This window comes from Balaenoptera physalus (genome assembly GCF_965194825.1).
Source record: "Balaenoptera physalus genome assembly, chromosome: 20".
Taxonomy (NCBI): domain Eukaryota; kingdom Metazoa; phylum Chordata; class Mammalia; order Artiodactyla; family Balaenopteridae; genus Balaenoptera; species Balaenoptera physalus.
In genome coordinates this window covers 61,218,380-61,240,621 of record NC_138901.1, presented here as the reverse complement: position 1 = coordinate 61,240,621, position 22,242 = coordinate 61,218,380, and the positions used below count along the sequence as shown (strand labels likewise).

The 22,242-nt window shown below is 43.5% G+C and overlaps 1 protein-coding gene across 4 annotated transcripts in view; it reads left to right on the top strand.

The window, feature by feature from the left end:
• The window catches only part of LOC309650258 (heparan sulfate glucosamine 3-O-sulfotransferase 3A1), a 442,514-nt gene that overhangs the window by 305,187 nt on the left and 115,085 nt on the right, over nt 1–22,242 (top strand). For 2 of the 4 annotated variants that reach the window (XR_014257468.1, XR_014257469.1), the window contains one exon: nt 4–7,459. The gene's annotated coding sequence lies outside the window, so the exon portion shown is untranslated. Of the gene's footprint in view, nt 1–3; nt 7,460–9,095; nt 9,205–10,929; nt 12,130–22,242 lie in introns of those variants that run through there. The other 2 variants (XR_014257467.1, XM_082441450.1) reach the window with 2 other exon arrangements.

Sequence of the window (22,242 nt, the reverse complement as noted above, 5' to 3'; positions counted from 1 at the left end):
CAGGCTTGTGATTGAAAAATGCTTTCAGGACCCTTGTTTTTCTGGCCAGCAAAAATTTAAGAAAATGATTTTCATGTGGGGAACATACAAGAAAAAAATCGATGTGTTTTCTTCAACGCCTGTTTTCATTAAATAAGGGGAAGGAAACGAAAGAATTCTTTAACGCTTATCAAATAAGTGCAGAAGCATTACCTATGTTATCCCATTGTATCTTTAAACTCAAAGAGGTAGATACTGTAGCCCCTGTTTGGGACATCTTCTCTACGATTTTAACTTTGACGAAATAAGATTTTCTCTTAGAATTAAACTTTTAATGAATAAATACAGGACTCAAGTAGAATTATGAAAAGTCACAAGAAAAAGGTAGACTAGTGTTTAGACCAGTACAATATGGGTCGTGTTAATGTTATTGGCGTTCTTACTAAAGAACAATGTCCTTGGATAAAGGTACAGATCAGCCATGGAAATCCAGAAAAAAGAGGGACACAGAGATAAACAAGAGCTGTCAGAGAAAAAGAAGAAACTCAGTCAATGAATTTGGAGGAGGCTTGGTCCATCGCCAGGTTTTCCATTTTGTGGGGATGTACACCTGAGGCTATATTAGCTTGATTCCATCAAACACCCAACCTGCTTCTCTTTTTCTGATTTCATGCTCAACAAACAAACCCCTAGTTGTAATTTGACTTCCATGTGGGTTTGCCTACAGGAAAAGAAAGTTGCTGGTCAAGCAGCTATGAGGATTCTGGTCCAAGTCTTATTTATCTTCGGAAATTAATAAAATGGCTTTCTGGTTTTATATGTTAGTCTTGTGATTGGTTAATATAAACAGATCCTCCTGACATAATCAGGTTTCTGAATCTACCAAGAAGAGACCCACAACTTAGATGGGGGTATATTTATCGGGTAGTTCATGCCAACTTATATGATCTCACTGGAATAAATACCCTACCTGCTCTGTTTAAGAACTATTTTATGAGACTGACCTCCTGCCAATAACAATGATAAATGTTGTACAAAATATAAGCATAAACTGTGTGAAAGGGCTCCAAAGATGGCAGAAACTGGAAGGGACATGAAATGTGAAAGTGGAGAAGAAAACTAAGTGAGCTTATATCAAAATGCTCTTTCTCCTGAGGGCACTTCCCACTTTTCATCTGCACACAGAAATAGAATACAAGGAGAAAATGGTAATGTAACTGAACTGGAAAACAAACAAACATCAACAACAAAAAACAGAATCCAGAGTTCAGGGCTGACACAGCTCTTGTAAATGGAAAGGAAAGTCTCTAAAGATGAGAGATATAGAGCCAGGAGCCCTAACATTTGCATAAAAATTCCCCTCACCGAACATATATACAATGGAATATTACTCAGCCATAAAAAGCAATGAAGTGGGGTCATTTGTAGAGATGTGGATGGACCTAGAGATTGTCATACAGAGTGAAGTAAGTCAGAAGGAGAAAAACAAATATCGTATATTAACGCATATGTGTGGAATCTAGAAAAATGGTACAGATGAACCAGCTTGCAAGGCAGAAATAGAGACACAGATGTAGAGAACAAACGTATGGACACCAAAGGGAGGGGAGGTGGTGGAATGAATTGGGAGACTGGGATTGACATATACACACTAGTATGTATAAAATAGATAACTAATGAGAACCTGCTGTATAGCACAGGGAGCTCCACTTCACTGTACAGTAGAAACTAACACAACACTGTAAAGCAACTATACCCCAATTAAAAAAAAAAATTCCCCTCACCAACTTCTAAACTATTCCTATTGAGGACAATAGCCCCAAGGAACCCATCAGAGAGTAGCAGTTAGAAAGCTAAATAAATAACTTGATAGAGATTTTAGCAACTGTCTAGTGTTGGAAGGAGAGTTTGGAGTTCAACTCCTGCCAAGTAGAAGGAACTGGTAAATACCATGAGCTTTTTAGTGAAACTTGAAAAGGGCCACACGTTAGAAATAAGGATCATGGATTGGGAGATTGGGATTGACATGTGTACACTAATATGTATAAAATGGATAACTAATAAGAACCTGCTGTATAAAAAAATAAATAAAATTCAAAAATTCAAAAAAAAAAAAGAAATAAGGATCATATCCCAAGATTAATGACTTTTGATATGAGTGAAATCTGTAAGACTAAAGGCAAAATGAATTGTATGTTAGAACTGTACTCTAGTTGATAAAGTTATTCCTACAGTACAGCAGTATGAGTTAATGATTCTGAAAAAAATCGTGCATGAATCCTGGAATTGAACAATTAAGTAAATTGATGGCTGATGGTGGGAGCCAAGTTTTCACTGTTGAAGTGGGAGATTACATATTAACAAGGAGAGGAGATTGGAATGATTAATACGGCAATGGGTTAGAGTTGGGGACATCAGTTTTAACTCATGCTTAGCTTAACATTTTTCTCTCAGTAATAGAAGAGTAGCAGTAAAGGATATAGAAGAGTTGAACAGTACAATTAACCAACATGGGCTCAATGATATCTACAGGCTGCTACTCCCTGTATTTTCATTATTTAGAGTATTTGTGTACTTGCAAGCAACTACTTGATATAGATGGTTTTGTGGTTTGAAGAAACAGAAAATCAGCACTATTTTGTTCACATCCATCTCTTCTGGGCATGATTGCCAGAAAGACAGTGAAGAACTATTGGAATAATGTCCAGCACCACCTCTGTGGTGGGCCAAGGAATCTGTGCAGATTATGCTGCATTTAGGAAAAAAAGGGTTTCATATTTTCTATACACTGTATGTTCTATAAAAAAAATTAGTGTTTGTTTATGTTGGAAGCTGTGTGTAAATCTTCGGTCTTATAGTTAAGAAAACTGTAGGAAGGACGGGGAAGGCTTGGGGCTTCCCTGGAGGTCCGGTGGTTAAGACTCCACGCCTCCACTGCAGGGGATATGGGCTCAATCCCTGGTCGGGGAACTAAGATCCCGCATGCTGCACGGCATGGCTAAAACAAAAAAAAGAATGGGGAAGCTTACCTAGACCTCACATGAGAGGAGAGGTTTGAATAAGAAGGGACTTAAAGGGTCAAAACTCACCCTGAACTTGTCTAATGTGTTTTGGAGACTCATAACTGAACTGCTCGGATGAAACAACCTGTGATGTGATTCTCTGCTTAGTAACTCAGACTTTTGGGAAGTACATTGCTGTGGTTGGTATGACCTATGGTTTGCCCTGGAGGAGGAAGGTGATGAAATCTAAGCTAAGATCAACCCTTGTGGACTGCAGGTGTGGGCTCTGAAAGACAAGTAGAGGTTTGAAATAAGAATAAAAGAATGTACCTCTCTCAGAGGGAAGGAAGGCAGGCTCTGGAGACAGAGAACAAGAATATGAACTGAGAGCTACTTCCTAAAGGATATGGCGAAGAGCTTCCTGTCATCCATCCGTCCGTCCGTCCATCCATCCATCCATCCATCTGTCTTCATTCATTGTCTTACCTGGGGCTCTGGACACAATCATATTTCACATCCCGCTCTGTGTTATTGTTTCCTCTGTTGGATAGGAATAGTTATCTTCAACTCTATAATATAATAACATCTGTTATAAACACAAAGAATCGGGAATTCCCTGGTGATCCAGTGGTTAGGACTCGGTGCTTTCACTACCGGGGCCTGGGTTCAATCCCTGGTCAGGGAACTAAGATCCTGCAAGCCTCGTGGCCAAAAAACAAAACAAAACAAAAACACAAACCCCACAAAGACATGCATGGTTGGGATGGAGGAATTAAGAGTTACAAGAGGGAAGGGAAGTACCACTCCACGTTTCCCAATCCCCTGATGCCAGCACAGCAGCAGCAGGACCACCTGAAGGAGGACCACAGTGTCTCAGGGTTTCAGGTAGCGGCCCGCAGCACAGGGAGTGTTGTCCAAGAGGTAACCTAGAGCAGCGGCAGGGAGTATGCAGCCCGAGAAGCAGCTGCCAGTAGGAGCAAGAAACAGTTTTAAGGCAAATTCCCCTTCGCCAAAATATGGAGGAAGGTAAGCCTAGTATTTGGGTTACACATGGATTATGTCAGATAATATATATTCTGCACATAGTAAGCACTGGATATATGGTAGCTATTAAAATAATAATAATAAATCTAAACGAATTCCACCTGGAACTATTTATCTGTGGAGGAATCTGGACAGAGGTATGGCAGATCCAGGGGCCTCTGGGAACGAAGTAACATTATTTAAAACATCAATAAATACTGAAAACATAGAAGCATTGAACACTAGAGCTGGGAAACCTCAAGCGTTATTTTAGGTCAACACTCTCATTTTACAAATGTATAAACTGAGTCCCCAAAGAAGTCAAGTCACTGGCTCAAAATCCCCCCACATCTGTAGCAACAGAGCTGGACACACTGACTTCCAATTGACTGGGCTTTTTAAAAAAACATTTTTCAAGAAATCCTCCAAATCTAATGTCCATAAATAAATTCAAGAAAATTCCAAGGATTGGCTATTCTAGATTTAGCTTAGTGGGGAAATTACTGGCAGACATCTTCCCAGAAAAGTGGAACCATTCAGTGGGAAGGAAAGTGTGTTAGGGTTTCAGCGATAGACATTAATTCTTCAGGGAACGAAAATTCTTCCCCAGAAAATACTGTAAAGGATGCCCAGTTTTGTGGGTGTCCTGAAAACCTGGTTTTCTGTTTTCCATGTTCATATGCTCAGGAAATCTTACTGAGATGGTAACAAGGGTCTCTAAACCTTCTCCACCCTGCAGAGGTGGAGCCCTTTGGAAGTAGGAGCAAGGAAAAAGGACAGAAGCCAGTGTCATGAGTCTTGTGGCCGTGGGATAAGGAGGGAGCTCCAGCACAGCAGGCCCTGAGATCAGCTCCACGCAGAGATGCTGGACTTCTGTGTTCGTCAAAATCCTCTGTCTCCAGTTGGAACCTTTCAACTAGGACTATCTTTTGTCAGTAAACGTTCATCCTGGGAAACAACTTTACAAATAAAGAAATGCCGTCACTGTGGGGAAGTGATTCACCTCAAGTTTCAGAACCAGGACTAGAATCTAATAATTTTTTATTCTTAAACCTTCCTGGAAGATCAAGATGTTATATCATCGTTGTCAATTCCAAGTTCATGAAGATGTGTGATGCCCAAGGTAGTTGTTACGTCTGTGGTCCATCGGGATAGTTGCCTTTAGGTCTGGTTCACTAAGTCAACTCTTTCTATAGCAGCAGAGCTGGTTTAACATGTTCTCTCATTATTCCAAATCCTGGTCAACCTCCTAAGGAAGGAGTGACCCAAACTAGCCCACCTCCTAGAGCTAATTATCCTCATCTACACAGTACCCTTAGAAATGGTGTAGGTCTGAGCTCATGCAGCCTCCCCTAGAGCCTCCGTATGCAAGCCTTGTCTCCCGTGATCTCCTAGGTTTTCTTTCTGTCAACTGTCTTGCCAGGTCCGGGCCCCTTGACAGGGATCCTTGCTTTAAGTGCTGCCTGGAAACTACCAATTCATGCCAAAGGTTTTTTGGTGGTGGTGGTGGTGGTTTTGCTTTGTTTTGTTTTGTTTTTTAAGGAGACTTTCCTTCTACAACATGAATGTGGGGTCAACAATTGGAATGCCTGGCCTTTGTTTTTTTTTTTAAGGAAACTTTCCTTCTACAGCATGAATGCAGGGTCAACACTTGGAATGCCTGGCCTTTTTTTTTTTTTAATTTTATTGAAGTCTAGTTGATTTACAAGGTTGTGTTAATTTCTGCTGTACAGAAAAGTGATTCAGATACATATATTCTTTTTCATACTCTTTTCCACTATGGTTTATCACAGGACATTGAATACAGCTCCCCGTGCTCTACAGTAGGACCTTGTTGTCTATCCATCCTCTATTCACTAGTGTGCATCTGCTAATCCCAAACTCCGGATCCTTCCCTCTCCCGCCCCCCTCCCCCCTTGGATGCCAAAGGTTTTATCTTCAGGATATGAGCAGCCCCAATTCCAGCAATAGCTGAAGGAGCTAACAACAGAAATTAAGTCTGAAATGGCATGAGTGTTCAGGTCGAGATGGCAAGTGAGGACTAGAGAAAAGAAGAACTGGAGAGAATTTTTTTTTTTTTTACCTAACAGAGAATAATTTAACTCTAAACAACTTCAGAATACGTAAGAAATTTAAAATACAGCTCAAATTGCTTTCAAAGTCAAAGCCCTAATTCAGAAGTTTACATGTCCTGGGATTTACCTGGCGGTCCAGTGGTTAAGACTCCACACTACCAGTGCAGGGGGTATGGGTTCGATCCCCGGTCAGGGAACTAAGAGCCCACATGCCTCGTGGTGCAGCCAAAAAAAAAAAAAAAAAAAAGAAAAGAAGTTTACATGTCCTGCAATTCCTATAGGAGGGCTCACCATGACCTGTCCTGATTTGTGAGGCAGAAAGAGTAAGGCCCTCTGAGAACTGTACCACTTTTCCGAGGATCGGTAACTGCATTGTGCCTGGGCCCTACATCCTCATGCGTTATCCAGACAAAAGTCTCCAGGGTTTTCTCCCTGCCATGTCATTATCGCTGTGAGACTAAGGAAAGGCTGTGCTTGCTTCCTTCTTAGGTGGCCACTGCCTCCTTCACAGCCAGGATTGTCCAGAATTCAGAGAAATCCCCCCACACTTTGCCTGTGTCCGTTTACCTTCTTAAATCACACTTCAAGAAACTGCTCGCTCCACTATCAAAGGGACAATCCCATCATGCGTATAGGCCGAAGGTCTTCTCCTCCCTCAACTTCCCCCAGCCAGCTGCTCTCTGCAGGATCAAATTTGGATTATATGAGTTATTTTGACATTGCCTCTTTTGGATCCTTTTTTTCCCCAGGGGGGAAATTGAGTGTGGATATTAGTATTGTATCGTCGGCAGCCAGATGGTCCAGAGACGGGGTGACGGTGACCCACATGGTCTCTGACCTTCAGAAGGAAGTAACTGCTCATTCTCATGGTGCCTGAAATGCCACAGGCATTGGCAGTATTAACAACAGCCTCAGTGCAAAGTGAAAGTGACACATTGTAGAGCATAGTGTGTCCTGAGATGTGTGTATATTCATGAGCTAACCAGCAGAGCTGTGGACAGAGAGTCCTGGAGCTGCAGTGGGGCCTCTGGTTTTAGCTCACATCCCCTCAGCTTACAGAGGAGTAGGAGCTAAGAACCCCTCCCCGGGGACATAAAGTAAGCTACTAGCGGACACAGGACTTGAGGGCAGATTATTGATCTACTGGTATAGCGCTCAGTTTTACCCACACTCTGGATCTCAATAATCAAAATATAATGCATAATTATTTGGTGTGTATCTGGTATATCTTATAGTACAAATGAATATAAAATCGATGTAAAAAGGACATGAGAATACAAATAAGCAAGCATGAAAATGCAAAAATGGCTATATCACTGCATTAACACATGGAAGAATGTCACTTTTATAAGAGAATCCAGGCTCTAAAAAATTATATGACCTGGGGAGGCACGTGTGTGGCATCCTCAGGCATTTTTACGACTATAACAGCCATCCGTGTTATCCTCTGATTGACATCTAACTTTGGTATGAGATCTGGTGCTAGGAAGAAATTCCCGACTTGGCAGATTTTATTGCTGCTTTAAGTTGCCAAGGATTTTGAGGTTACTGAGTGTGGAGGGGAGGCTAGGTGGTGCCTTTTCTCCCCATCCCCTCTCATTTGTTTATTCAACAAATATGTGTTGAGCTCATAGCATGTGTGCAAGGACTTGAAAATGCAACATGGGGTCAGATAATCTGGAATCGCCCCATAATGACACTCAGGAGAGTCTACAAGAGCATTTGAGGCAGGCCACAGAGCTTTAGAAAAAATAAAGTGATTCCTCATCAAAAAACATGTGGAATTCCAAGTGCAACTCATTCACCCATTAGGCATGCTGACATATTTGCTGAGGAGTCTAAAATTTTAGTTGTAAATAAAAAGACTTTCACAATCTTGGAAAGTCTTGTGAAACCTGTCAAATGAAGGTTTGCTGAGTACCTGGATCAAGGGAAACCATCCTAGGATATAAGAAGACATGGCTCAGTGGACCCAGACGGGAAAGAGGCCGTGCATGTGAAGGCCAGATTCAGAGAAGTGCCCCTTGGGAACTGCAGGGTCAAGGAAGCAGTGTGGGATGGCCTTGGGAGTCAAGTGAGATTTTAGGTGGGAATGAGCTAGTGGTAAGAAAATTTTGAGCAGAGAAGTCAGTGAGAATCAGCGGAGACCAGTTTTGGTCACGGGGTGAAGAAACCCTGAGTATATTTGCTTTGAACAGAAGGAGACTGCACGGTCTAAGCATGCCTCAAACACCGTGCTGGTCTTTTCTATATACGATCTCAATTTTGGCTACAGTATTGCAAGATAGGGGCCCATGTGGTAGACCTGAGGCTCAGAAAATTTAAGTCACTTGCAAAGGGTCACATAATTAGCAGCTTTCAGACCTCAAATACAAATGTAGCTCCTTTCCAGGACACCCCACTGCTAATTAAGATTGGAATATTCCAGTAGTGGGCCAGGAGGGCTCAAGAGAGGGAAGGGTCGGATGGAGTCACAGTGAGGCTCTACAGCTCAGACGCTCTGCAGAGCAAACCCTTTAATCCCCACTATTTCTGATCGTTCATTTGGGGTGGCAAATTGGGTTGGTCCTCTGTAAGCAGTGAATGCTAAGAGCTTTTTAAGCATCTGAACACAAATGAAAGCCTTCCCAAAACACATTAACCTACAGATTCAAAAAGTCCAGCAAACCACGTGCAGGATAAATACACATGTAGGCACATCATGGCCAGACTGCTAAGAAACAGAGACAGGCTCACACACACGCACGCACGCACACACACACACACACACACACACACAGAGAGCGAGAGAGAGAGAGAGAAGGTGGGGGAATCTTAAAAGCATCCAGAGAAAAATGGCACATTAGAAACAGGGGAAAACAATAAAATGTAATAGCTAACATTTCATCTGAAGAAGCAATGGAGGTCAGAAAAAAAAGGAAGTATCTTAGAATTTTTTGCCCAGAAAAAATATTCATCGAACATGGAGATGAAATACTCTTGCAGAAAATCTGAACCTGAGAAAATTTATCCCCAGCAGATCTGTACCACAAGAAATGCTAAAGGAAGAAAGAAAGGGAGAAAGAAAACACCACGAGATGGAAGCCTGAGTTGCTGGAAAAGAGACTTGAAAAGGACCAGAGAGGGTAAGTATGTGTGCAAATATGAAACGGCATTTAATAGTCATATAGTCCATATAAATAGTATAGGTATATACTTTATTTAAAGTTATATACAAAGAGATATATGTGTTTAAAGGACCAATGACCGTTTAAAGAAAAAATAATAAGAATAATAAAAGTATTATAAGGTTTTACTCTTATGCATCATTAGGAGGAATGCAAAATGGTGCAGCTGCTGTGGAAAACAGTACAGTGATTCCTCAAAAAATTAAACTTTAAACGACCATGTGATGCAGCAATTCCACTTGAGGGTGTACTCAAAAGTAGTGAAGGCAGAGACACAGGTGCACCCATGTTCACAGCAGCACTGTTCACAACAGCCAAAGGGTGGAAGCAACCCAAGTGTCCATCAGCAATGGATGGATAAACAAAATGTGGTCCACACATACCATGGAATATAATTCAGCCTTCAAAAGGAAGAAAATTCTGATACATGCTACGGCATGGATGAACCTCGAAAACATTAGGCTAAGTGAAATCAGCTAGTCACAAAAAGATAAATACCGTATAATTGCATTTATATGAGATACCAAAATAGCCAAATTAATAGAAATAGCAGAATAGAGATGACCAGGGGCTGGGGGATGGGAGAGTGGGGATTATGGTTTCACGGCTACTGTTTGGGCTGTTTCTGTTTGGGATGATGAAAAAGTTCTGGAGATGGAGGGTGGTGATGGTAAAACAATTCATGCCACTGAATTAATTATACACTTAAAAATGGTTAAAATGGTAAATTTTATGTTGTATGTATTTTAATGCATACACACAAAAATTAATTGCTTGAATTCAGCACGTGGTTCCTAGACATTTCATCCCTTTGCCTTCCTCTGGTCATAAGGTAAAATCCGAATGTACTTAAAGAGACAGAGTGATCCTCATTGCACAGAAAGCCTCCAAAGCCTACAACGCAGGCCCTGTTATCTGTCCTCACTTCTCTGCTTTCTCTTCCAATTGACTGAAGGAAACTTTGTCTTCTCTTTTCTGAGGCTTTTAGAAATTCCCTTTGTTTAAAAAAAAATTCAGTTTTATTATATTTCTCTACGGACCAGCAGAAGCATTGATTACACAAATTTCTATCTTGTGCTGTGTTTTGAACAAAGTATAGCTTACAAATTCTTAAAAGTTTATTCACCATCAGCTTGGAACAACACCGTGAATAGTCAGTTCCTCAATATGTGAGAGTTTACACGTGAAAACACATTTTAAATAACTCTAAATGCATTCCTTTCCATATATCTCAGTGTATTTTTTTTACATCATGTTCAGTTTGGCCTTAAAATGACATTATTAATTTGATGGGAGTAGTGTGGGAATTACTTCATTCATGTGATATAGGTTTAAGGAAAAAAAAACCTCATTGTTTATATTTTTGACAAGAGAATCATGCAAACAACCACCATGGAGAAGAGGTTTCCATAGAAAGCCTGCATGTTCGTATTTTAAAAGCTTTTCCTACCCAGATCATTTGTTAGTAGAAGGTGCTATGGACTGAATTGTGTCCTCCCACCAAATTTATATGTTAAAGTCTTAACCCCCCAGGGTTATGGTGTTTTGAGCTAGGGCCTTTTTGAAATTAATTAAGGTTAAAGAAGATCATAAGTGTAGGACCCTGATCTGATAGGGTTATTGTCTTTATAAGAAGACGAAGCAAGATTGGAGCTCTCTTTCTTTCTCCACACACTTGCACAGGTGAAGGGAAGGCCATCTGAGGACACAGCACGAAGGCAACCGTCTTCAAGCCAAGAAGAGAAGTTTCATCAGAAACTGAATCATGGTGGCACCTTGATCCCGGACTTCCAGCCTCCAGAACTGTAAGAAATTAACTTCTGTTACTTAAGCTACTCGGTCGAAGGTATTTTTTTTATGGTAGCACAAGCTAAGACAGAAAGCATTTCAATAAATAAGAATTTCCAGTTTAAGAATAGTCAATAACTGATAATAGTGATTCAAAAACCTATGCCTGCTTCATAAGGGCTATGAGTTCAAATATACCATGCAGTACTGCTAACATTTATTTTTAACATATAATACTAATATATATTTGTTTACATTTTTAAATGAACTGAGCATAAGAAAATAGCCTTTTCACATGCAGAATATATGAAACATTTTTTAAAAAGAAGGAATCATCTGTGTAACTAAATGATCGAGTTCCGTTGGTTGATTTTGGAATCATGGTTCTTTGGGGGAAAATTCTTTCATTTTGTGATTTGTGCGTCACTTGTCTAGACAAGATCTCTTGAGTGTCATCTTAAGAGCTCTCCATAACAGAAAGCACGCCAAATGGGTAGTAAAAAATGGTAGAAGGTAATAGGCTGATTTGAACCATTCTTCTTTCTGACAGTTCACTGTGATACCTGCTCTGTGATGGTTACAAGTCACAGAGCTCTGGTCTGCTCATCAAAGCTCTCTGCATATACCTCTGGATGTGCTCATGGGCACATCAAGACCCACAAAGCAGCAGAACTGCAGCTGAAATTCGGCCTCTGTACACGGGTACCGAACTGAATCTTGGAGACAGAGTTTTGAGTGAAGTAGAAAAGAATAGCTTTATTGCTTTGCCAGGCAAGGAGGGGTCACGGTGCGCTAATGCCCTCAAAACTGTGTGTCCCTACCTGGAGGGGGTAGTGAGGAGTTTTATAGTAATTGTTCAAAGAGGAGGGCGTGGTCAGCTCGTAGACAGTCTTCTGATTGGTTGGTGGGGAGGTAAGTGGGAGTGAGCGTCATCTACCTTCTGGTTCCAACCAGTCTGGGGTCTACTGCTTGTGGGCAGCACGCAGTTAACTTCTCCCACCTGGTGGGGATTTCAGTATCTGCAAAACAGCTCAAATATACTGTCATGTGTATCCCTTGAGGGGGAACCAGGACGCTGCCCCGAGGCTGCACCATTGTGTCCTGACCGCTCCTCCCTTGTCTCTGCATCCCCCGCTTCCCTGATTAGCAACTGTTTGAACCTGCCCTTTGGAACTCAGGGAGGGTCATGGAGGCTGAATGAAGCCTATTTCCTATAAACAAGAAAGGGGGGGACACAGAAAGGCTTCTGTGCCCAGGAGCCCCACAGGGTCTTGCTTGGTTTCAGAAGCACAGGACAGAGGAGTAGGTGGATGGGGTGCTATGGATGAAAGAGCCTCAGCTCCTATCCACGTGGGCCCCTCCGCAGGGCGGCTTGAGCATCTTCACAGCATGGCGACTAGTTACAAAAGAGCGAAGGCGGAAGTTGTAATGTCTGTGATGACTAGTGTCGGAAATCACTCCCTGTCACCGCCACCTATCCTGTTGGTCACGTGAGGCATCTCTGAATCACACAACAGTATGGATGCCCGGAAGCACGTGTCATTAGGGGTCACCTTGGAGCCTGGCTCCTGCTCAGGGCACAACCGCACGCCACTTCCTATCTGGGGTCCTGCACCAGCTGCCCTGCTATTCTCTCCTCCTCCGGCCCAGACACATCTCTTTTCAGGCTACTGCAGGACTTGCAGGAAAGGCTCACGTTTCCTGCTGCTTCTAACCAACAAGATTGTCTATTGTGCCAGAATTCTTTCTCTTACTTACTCACAGTTACTCGAAATTCCCCTTAGGCACTGGTTTTCGATGCTGGCTGTTAATTATAATTTCCTGAGGAGTGTGTGTGCGCGTGCGTGTGTGTAATAGTCCAACAGCCATTCCTACTCCATCAGAATTGACGCTCCGCCCCCATCCCCTTCCCATAGGCTCTGATTTGATCTGGAGAAGATCCAGCCAACAGTAATTTTTCAAAGTGTCCTTGAATGTGGAGCTTTAAAGCCACTTCTTATGTTTTTCAAACACAAAAGCCAGAGAGACTTCTAGGTACAGTGCATAAATCTTAACTGTATAGCTCAATAAACTTCTACACCTGTGTATTCACTGTCCAGATCAGAACAGTGCATTTACAACACAGAAGGCTCCTGCGTGCCCCTCCCAGTCAACGACCCCTCTCTAAGGCGGTCCCTACTCTGACTTCTATCACCAGAGGTCAGTTTTGCTTGTTCTTTTTTTCCAGTTTTATTGAGATATAATTGACATATACTATTTTTTCCCTACCTCTGTGTTTCCCCTTCCCCTTTCCCTCTCCCCACTGGTAACCACTAGTTTGTTTTCTATATCTGTGAGTCTGCTTCTTTTTCGCTATATTCACTAGTTTATTGTATTCTTTAGATTCCACATATATGTGATATCGTACAGTATATGTCTTCCTCTGTCTGACTTATTTCACTTAGCATAATGTCCTCCAAGTCCATCCATGTTGCTGCAAATGGCAAAATTTCCTTCTTTTTTTATGACTGAGTGGTATTACATTGTATATATACACCACATCTTCTTTATCCATTCATCTGTTAATGGACACTTAGGTTGCTATGGACATTGGGATGCATGTAACTTTTCGAATTAGTGTTTTGTGTGGTTTTTTTTCGGATATATACCCAGGAGTGGAACTGCTGGGTCATATGGTAGGTAGTTCTATTTTTAGTTTTTTGAGGAACCTCCATACTGTTTTCCACAGTAGCTGCACCAATTTATATCCCCACCAGCAGTGCACTAGGATGCCCTTTTCTCCACACCCTCTCCAACATTTGTTATTTGTGTTCTTTTTGATGATAGCTACCTGACAGGTGTGAGGTGATACCTCATTGTGGTTTTGATTTGCATTTCCCTGATGATTAGTGATGATAAGCATCTTTTCATGTGCCTGTTGGCCATCTGTATTTCTTCTTTGGAAAAATGGCTATTCAGTTCTCTTGCCCATTTTTTAATCAGGTTGTTTGTTTGTTTGACATTCAGTTGTGTGAGCTGTTTATATATGTTGGATATTAAGCCCTTATTAATCATATCATATGCAAAAATCTTCTCCCATTCAGTAGGTTGTCTTTTCGTTTTGTCAATGGTTTCCTTTGCTGTTAGTTAAATGGAATGATATTGTATGAACTCTTTTGTGTGTTTTCTCTTTTTTTACACTCAAAAGTCTGTGAGATTCATCCATGTAGCTGCTTGCATCAGCAGTTCTTTCTTAATGCTATGTACTAGCCCATTGTTTGAATCAGCTATACTTTATTTATCCATCAGACTGTTTCCAATTTGGGGCTAACAGTAAAGTCACTATGATAAGTTCTGTGTATGTCTTTGGGGACACAGGTACCCGTCTGTAATGGAGTAGAACTGCTTTTGGACCACCGTTGCAGGAGTAGAATTTCTGGAACATAGTTTCGGTGTGTGCTCAGCCTGAGAAGATCTTGCCAAGCGTCTTTCCACGGTGGTAGTACCGATTTACACGCCCACCCACGATGCACTAGAGTTCTCATTGTTGTGCATCCTCATCAGCACTTGGTGTTTTCAGTCTTCTCAATTTTATTCTTTCAGGTGGGCATACAGTAAGACCCCACTGTGGCTTCGGTTTGCATTCCCCTGATGAACGTGATGTAGAGCACATATTGATATATTTGTTGCCGTTTGGGTCGTCCCTTTTGTGCAGTGCACATTTAAGTATCCCGCTCACTTTTCAACTGGATTTTCTTTCTTTTTAAAACTATCTATTTGTAGGAGTTGCTCACATACTTTGGATGCAGGTCCTTAACTGGTTATGTGCATTGCAAATATTTTGTCCCAGTCTGTGGCTTGTCTTTTACTCTCTTAACAGAATATTTTAATGAATGAAAGTACTTAAATTTAATGAAGTCCAATTTATCCATTTATAAATAATTTTAATTTATTTTTAGAAAATCTTCTTTTACCGTTATTTTTTATATCCTGTTTAAGAAACCTCTGCCTTCTCCAAGAATATGAAGATATTATCATTTTTTTTTTTTCTAGAATGTTCTACTGAATCCTTTGCTAGTAGCAATAAAGGCAGAACCAGCTACTTACTTAACTTGGAGGAAGGGGAAAAAAGAAAATAAAGGAGAAAGTGTGCAAACATGGAATAATACCTCAAGATAGTATCTCGCTGTAATTTTAGTTATGGGATTTTAGGCTTTTACTCAACTGCGTGTTCTCCTCTTTGCACCCAGTCCGATACCAAGCTCAGCTGAATTCAATTTGTGCTCAAGTTCAGCCTCTGCCCTCCATCCAAAGAAAGAAAAGACAAGAAGAGCAAATATCACAGATGATCGGTCAGAACTGGGCGAAGCCTTGGACATCATAGCCCAACCAAAGTCTCCCCATCACTGCTGAGGAAGCAGATGAGACTCACCTGGGTCATACACCTAGTGAGTGGCAGGGCCAGGATTTGATCCCAGGACTCCTGCCCTCCTGTCCACAGACCTTTCCCACATCTCACAGCTTCCTGGAAAACCCAAGGGCTATTTTTTTTTCTTTGTTTTCTTGTTTTATTGGAGTATAGTTGCTTTACAATGGTGTGTTAGTTTCTGCTGTACAATGAAGTGAATCAGCCATGTGTATACCTATATCCCCTCCCTCTTGGACCTCCCTCCCACCTCACCCCCCATCCCACCCATCTAGGTCATCACGGAGCGCCAAGCTGAGCTCCCTGTGCTATACAGCAGGTTCCCACTAGCTATCTGTTTTACACATGGTAGTGTGTATATATGTCAATCCTAATCTAAAGAACCCACAGGGGTTTCAGCCATGAGACTGCTTTACTGTTGACTCGGCAAGTAAGCAGAAGACTTACGTGTTTCTTATTCATTTCCTCTATTGAATTATGAACAGCCAACCAGCCAGACATTAAAACAACATAAGCTTGGTGGCAGGAGGGGCAGGGCAGGTGTGGGGAACAGAGGGGAAGAGAAAAAATATTGACATTAGGCGACACTTCAGGGCTTGCGGGTTTAGGACCAATTTTGAAAAGGGATTTAATTCCTTCCAAGCAGCCCGTGTTAGCTCCCCCTTGCTCCCTCCCCCTGTTTCCACTGGCTCCAGGCACCAGTAATGAGACTGTGAATATCAGCGAAGCACTTGCTTCATCTTTTCTTCAGGCAAAAGCATTGATGTAGACCAGAGGTTTCAAACTGGAAGCCTGTGGGCTGGATGAGGCCCATAGATGGGATCGTAGATGTATGTGTTTAACAATTAAGCCGATTAGTAAAAAACAGTTTCACATTGAAAAAACCAGAGCTTCCAGGGTCTCCTGAAAAATGAATATATATGGCAATACTGGGTGTGCATTGTGACTTGGCAACGACAGGCTTGAGTTGGATTAACTTGCTTCCTCTCCTCCACTGCTTCACTTGTTCACATCACTTGTCTCCTCCGTGGACAGTTGATTTGGGGGCCCTGATTTAAACAATGACACGAATTAGATACTATTATTTTCTGTTTACAAATACAACATGCCCTGAAATAAAAAACAACTTTTAAATTATATTTCTTCACTATCAGCTGATGCTGGTGCTTGTTCCACTGGACCTGGCCACAGCGGAACTCATACATATGTAACACACACACGCACACACGCACTACTGGTCAGATCCTTTCAGCCCCTCCTGATCTGCAGGTGGGGCATCACTGATCCTGGGGTATTTCAGCCTCTGGTCGGTTGCTAGTTGGAATATAGGCATTAAATTCCTCATTGACATCTTCCTGCTACTCCTTCTGAACACTAAATGCCTTCAAAAGGATTTAAAATTATGTGGGCATCACCCTTTCTGTAACGGAGCCAGTGGCTGCATGAGTGTAACTCTCTGTCTCTCCTGGATCTGGCTTTCAGCTTTGACATCAACACCAATTTCCCAAAATGACTGAAAAGACTCTTGAAGGGGAACCATGTAGCAGCACCATCTTGACCTCAGTCATGTCCAGTTCCCTCTCTCTAGGCAGTGAGATTCACCAGGAAGGAGATGCACCTTGGGTAAAACAAACCACCACAGAAATAAAGATCAGACACTTTTACTACAATTTAAAACAAAAACAGTCCTCTACCGTAAAATCCGAAAGGTTCCAAAATTTCCTTATTTGAAAACAAACAAATATGCTTTTCTTTTAAGAGAAAGGAATGGTGACCTATTCACTCTCACCCTGGGGGAAAATATATTATTGGAAAGTTTTTACTTTTTTGAACTCGTTCCAGGGATGCGATGAACAAGGCTCGATTCTGTGGCTGTATTTCCTAAAGTGTCACTATCCTTCTGCCAGAACAACTAGTGGATGGCTGGGAGGAAAGATACAATTTGGAGGCAATTAATTCTGCTTCAAGTCCCAATTCACCCATGCTAAATAGCACTTGAATCCCGGTTCAAGATTTAGAGGCCAGTGGAAGTCAGCCTGGGCTGCTCTTCGTCGGGGCTCATTCTGCAAGGAGCCTGCCTTTTGTGCCACCTCCTCTTGGTCTTGTGCGTGGGGGCAGTTAGATGGGTGATGGGACCTCCCTTGTTCAGCTGACTGGGACCCTGGGCTGCTTTTTGCCCTGATTTCCGGTGCAGAGGGAGCCCCTGGTGATCTGGTGGTGGTACTTGCTCCACTGAACTGGGCCACAGCAGGACTCCTGCTGCCATCTGCTTGCAACACTGCAACAAAAACACAACAAGGAGTCTGGTTTTGTCTCCCTCAGCGATGCTGCGTGGTCCACTCTGCACTGGAAATGGACCCAGCGAGCCAAAGAGGCTTCACATGAGCTCGCCAGCGTCATCCCAAACCCGAGGCAGAGCCAGGGACCAGCCCGCAGATAACCCTGCTGGGATTACAAACACATCAACTTCCGCCTGTGATTTATAAACAAGTGGAAATTGTTATGAAACAACAGCTGCTGAGAGGTCAGCCTTCAGCCCACCCCGTGCCTTTCTCTTCTTCCAGGACAAAGGCGCTGCAAGCAGCCCTGGGGAGCAGGGAGTCTGCTAGGAAACCCGCTCAAGGTCAAGTGGCCTCCCCTTCCATCAACGCCTTCTAGAAAGTTTGCTCGGCAGAACCCCTGCTTGCCCTCCCTCCAGGGTCTCACCTCAGACTTGGCCGCTTACTCACCACCACGGGCAACTTGCTCAGCATCCTTGTGCCTTTGCTTCCTCGTCCTCGTCCTCGCCCTGCATCTAGTGTGTGCACTATGAAGGATGCATTAAAGGGTGCGCACATAGCAAAAGCAGGAAACGTTAGTTATCGTCATTAGCTATCATCGGGGGGGCCCACTCTGACCACAATGGGTGAGTCAGGCTGGAAGCGGGGGATCAAGCAGATACAGGGGACAGAGCCCCAGAGTTGGGCTTAAAGCCAGTCCTTGTTTTCCAGGCCCCCACTGAAATCACTGCGAGGCGGATCCACTCCATGACAAGGGGACCTCGGCTAACACGTGGTGGCCCTCAGTGCTTGGTGTGGCTCCACGCGGCTCACGTATATTGACTCCTTGCAGATGTCACCACAAACCTAGGACGTTGTAACTGTTTGTATCCTTATCTCCATTTCTCTGAGGAGGCTGAGGCCTGTGGACGTGCCTGCCCAAGGCCACATGGGATCCTAAGGCTGCCCGACTAGCTCGCAGCGTGTGCTCTTACCCACACCAGCCTCCACCAGTCAGAGCGCAGGAGGTGGCAAGTCCTAGGACTAGATGGGCTGTCCTGGGCTCACCCCTCTAGAGCTCCTTGCATCGAACTCCTTCATTTTGCAGAGGAGGGAGCTGGGGTGAAGAGATGGTTTTGGAGGAGGCCGTGTAGCAGGGCAGTCTGAATCAGAGAGGCTGCCCAGAGTCCTAACTGTGCTGCAGACCAGCCCGTGACATCAGGCAGCTCAGTGACCTCCAAGTCACATCTGGGTATGATCCCACACCTGGGTCTTGCCTCCTGCCTGCCTCACAAGGTGCAGGGAAGACCACCCTGGAGGACTGGGCCTGGTGCGCGCCCTCTGGATGGTGCTGGGGCCGCAGTTCTTGCCCAGGTTTATGCAGCCTGAAGCGGTGGAGCCTGGAGGCCTGACCCAAAGGCCGACTCCAACTCCAGGATTCTCTTGCCTGCTGCTCACTGCCTGGTGAGCAGAAACAAAACCCAGCCGGAGGTCTGGTGAAGCCCAACCTTGACTCCACCTGACGTGGTTCCCAGACCCTCAGAGCCTGGGAGGGTCACAGCAGTCGGGGCAGCAAGAAGCAGGCCTGCCTACGTAAGTCGGTGCAGCCACTGTGGGAAATGGCATGGAGGTGCCTCAAGAAGCTAAACATAGAGCGACCATGTGATCCAGCAATCCCACCCCTGGGCATGGATCCAGACAAAACTGTAATTCAGAAAGATCCATATGCGCCCCTGTGTCCAGAGCAGCACTCTTCACAGCAGCCCAGACATGGAAACAACCCAAATGTCCATCCACAGGTGAAAGGGTGAAGAAGATGTGGTGCATAGACACAACGGAGTATTACTCAGCCATAAAAGAATGAAATCATGCCATTTGCAGCAATGTGGATGGAACTAGAGATGATCATACTAAGTGAAGTAAGTCAGGGGCTTCCCCCGTGGCGCAGTGGTTAAGAAACCACCTGCCAATGCAAGGGACACGGGTTCGAGCCCTGGTCCGGGAAGATCCCACATGCCGCGGAGCAACTAAGCCCGTGCGCCACAACTGCTGAGCCTGTGCTCTAGAGCCCCAGAGCCACAACTACTGAGCTCGCGTGCCACAACTACTGAAGCCTGTGCGCCTGGAGCCTGTGCTCTGCAACAAGAGAAGCCACCGCAATGAGAAGCCCGCGCACCGCAATGAAGAGTAGCCCCCGCTCGCCGCAACTAGAGGAAGGCAGTGCGCAGCAATGAAGACCCAACGCAGCCAAAAATAAATAAAGTAAATAAATAAATTTAAAAAAAAAGTAAGTCAGAAAGAGAAAGACAAATACCATATGATATTCCACTTATATGTGGAATCTAAAATATGACACAAATAAACTTATCTATGAAACAGAAGTGGACTCACAGGCAGAGAGAACAGACTTGTGGTTGCCAAGGGGGAGGGGGAGGGGGCGGGGGGAGGGATGGATTGGGAGTTTGGGGTTAGGAGATGCAAACTATTATATATAGAATGGATAAACAAGGTCCTACTGTATTCAATATACAGTACTGAACTATATTCAATACCCTGTGATAAACCATAATGGAAAAGAATATGAAAAAGAATGTATATATATGTATAACTGAATCACTTTGCTGTACAGCAGAAATTAACACAACATAGTAAATCAACTGTACTTCAATTAAAAAAAAAAAGAGGGCCTGCCTGTAGGAGGCCTGCTTTTCCCAGATCCAGGGGTCAGGTTAAACTGGTCCTCGTATTTGCCAGATGTCCGTTTTCTAAGGCTCAGTTCATCTCTGTTCATTGCCAGGTGCTAGAGACACACAGATGCACACGGAGAACTTAGAGAGGAGAAGCCTGGAAAGTACCCAATGACCATGCATGGGGGGCGGGAGGAGTTTAAGAGAGCTCTGTGGGAATTCCGAGAAGGGTTTGGTTAACACGGTTTGGGGAAGAGGGGGGTGACACCCAGCGAAGTGCTGAGCGCTTTGTGTATGAAAGCGCATTTCATCCTTGAAGCATTCTCAGAGATAAACACAGTTAATTTCACAGCTGGAGCTTAAATGACTAAAGACACATACTCAAAAGGGTCAGAGTTAGAAGTTGGAACCTAAGTCTCTACTGAAGCAAAAATCCAAACCCTTGCTACTATAGCACATTGCTCCTCGGCATTTATGGAGCACCTGCTGTGTACCAGGTACACTGCAAAGGACGTTATTACCTTATTTAATCCTCAAAGAACCCTTTGGAGACAGATGTTATTTGTCCAGATTTCTAGTAAAAGGAGGCTTAAGTAACATGCCCAAGGTCCCATAATAAGTAAGTAAAAGGGCAAGATTTGAACTCGACGTTGTTGAGCTCCAAAACCTATGCCCCTTTTACTGCACTTTAATTTTTCCCTTTCTCTTTTTTTCTATAATTTTTAAACAAAACATTCCCAAATTTGATCAGGAGTTTGATAATGCGTTGCCATCTTTGCCAATGAGCATATTCATCACTGTCACTACCAGACCTTTTCTTCTTATCTTAGGGACCAAATACTACCTCTCTGCCCCTGCACAGCTGCCGGATCACATCACTTCCTGTGGTGTAAGACTTCTAGGTCAAGTAGCATGGCGGTGCTGTGACCTTTGCATACCTATCCCATAAGTACCCCCTCCAATCCAGAGTGACCACCTGTAATCCTTCCTTCCACCTGTGTCTGGCATCCCATCAGTTAACAGATCCCTGACTTTCAAAGGCAGCTCTTCCCTTTCCATATACGCTCTCAAGTGCAGGGAACTCCCTCAAACTCCATCTCTGGTTTAAATCTCACCTTTAACCTCGGGGCCCAGATACATGACTTCCTAAAGGGCAGCAGAGGAGATAAATCAGGATGAAATAGGACAGCATCCTCACTGAAATATATAGAATGTATAATGGGGAGTATAAAGAATTAACTGGTTTAATGATTTTTCTGCTAAGATTATGGAAAGGTGACCAAGAATATATACCCTGTCATCCTGAGTGCAGGAAGAAGCTTCCGAGCCTTTTCTCTAAAGGCAGCACTTATTTGTCAAAGGAGACATTTTTCATACAAAATCCACGGCCTCTGCGTAGTTGCTGCTTTCCTTTCGTTGTTTTTTGAGCCCTCTGTTGTTCTTGCGTTGTGAGAACTCTCTCCTTTGGCTGATGGCTCTCTCGCTAATCTCTTTTTCTTTGTCCCCTGCAACCCAGAACGCAATGGAACAGCAGGGCAGCAACAGGCAGGTGGAAAGGAATGCAGGTCAGTCCAGGAATAACCAAACTGGCCCTGCTCCTCAGATGGGGTGACCAACTTGTCCCAGTTTTCCCGGGGACTTTCTCAGTTTTAGAATGGAAAGTCCCGCTTCCTGGGAAGCCCCACAGTCTTGGACAAATCAGGATGGTTGGTCACCCTGTCTTTCTAAGATGAGAATAAAAAGGGGTACGGGTATAAAATTACTGTAAAAAACTAAAAATTTTCCTAGAGTTTCTTTTCTTTGGAACTAAGGAGACTTTCTAGAGATGACAGTCCCCTGGCAGGTGTGTTAGAAACAC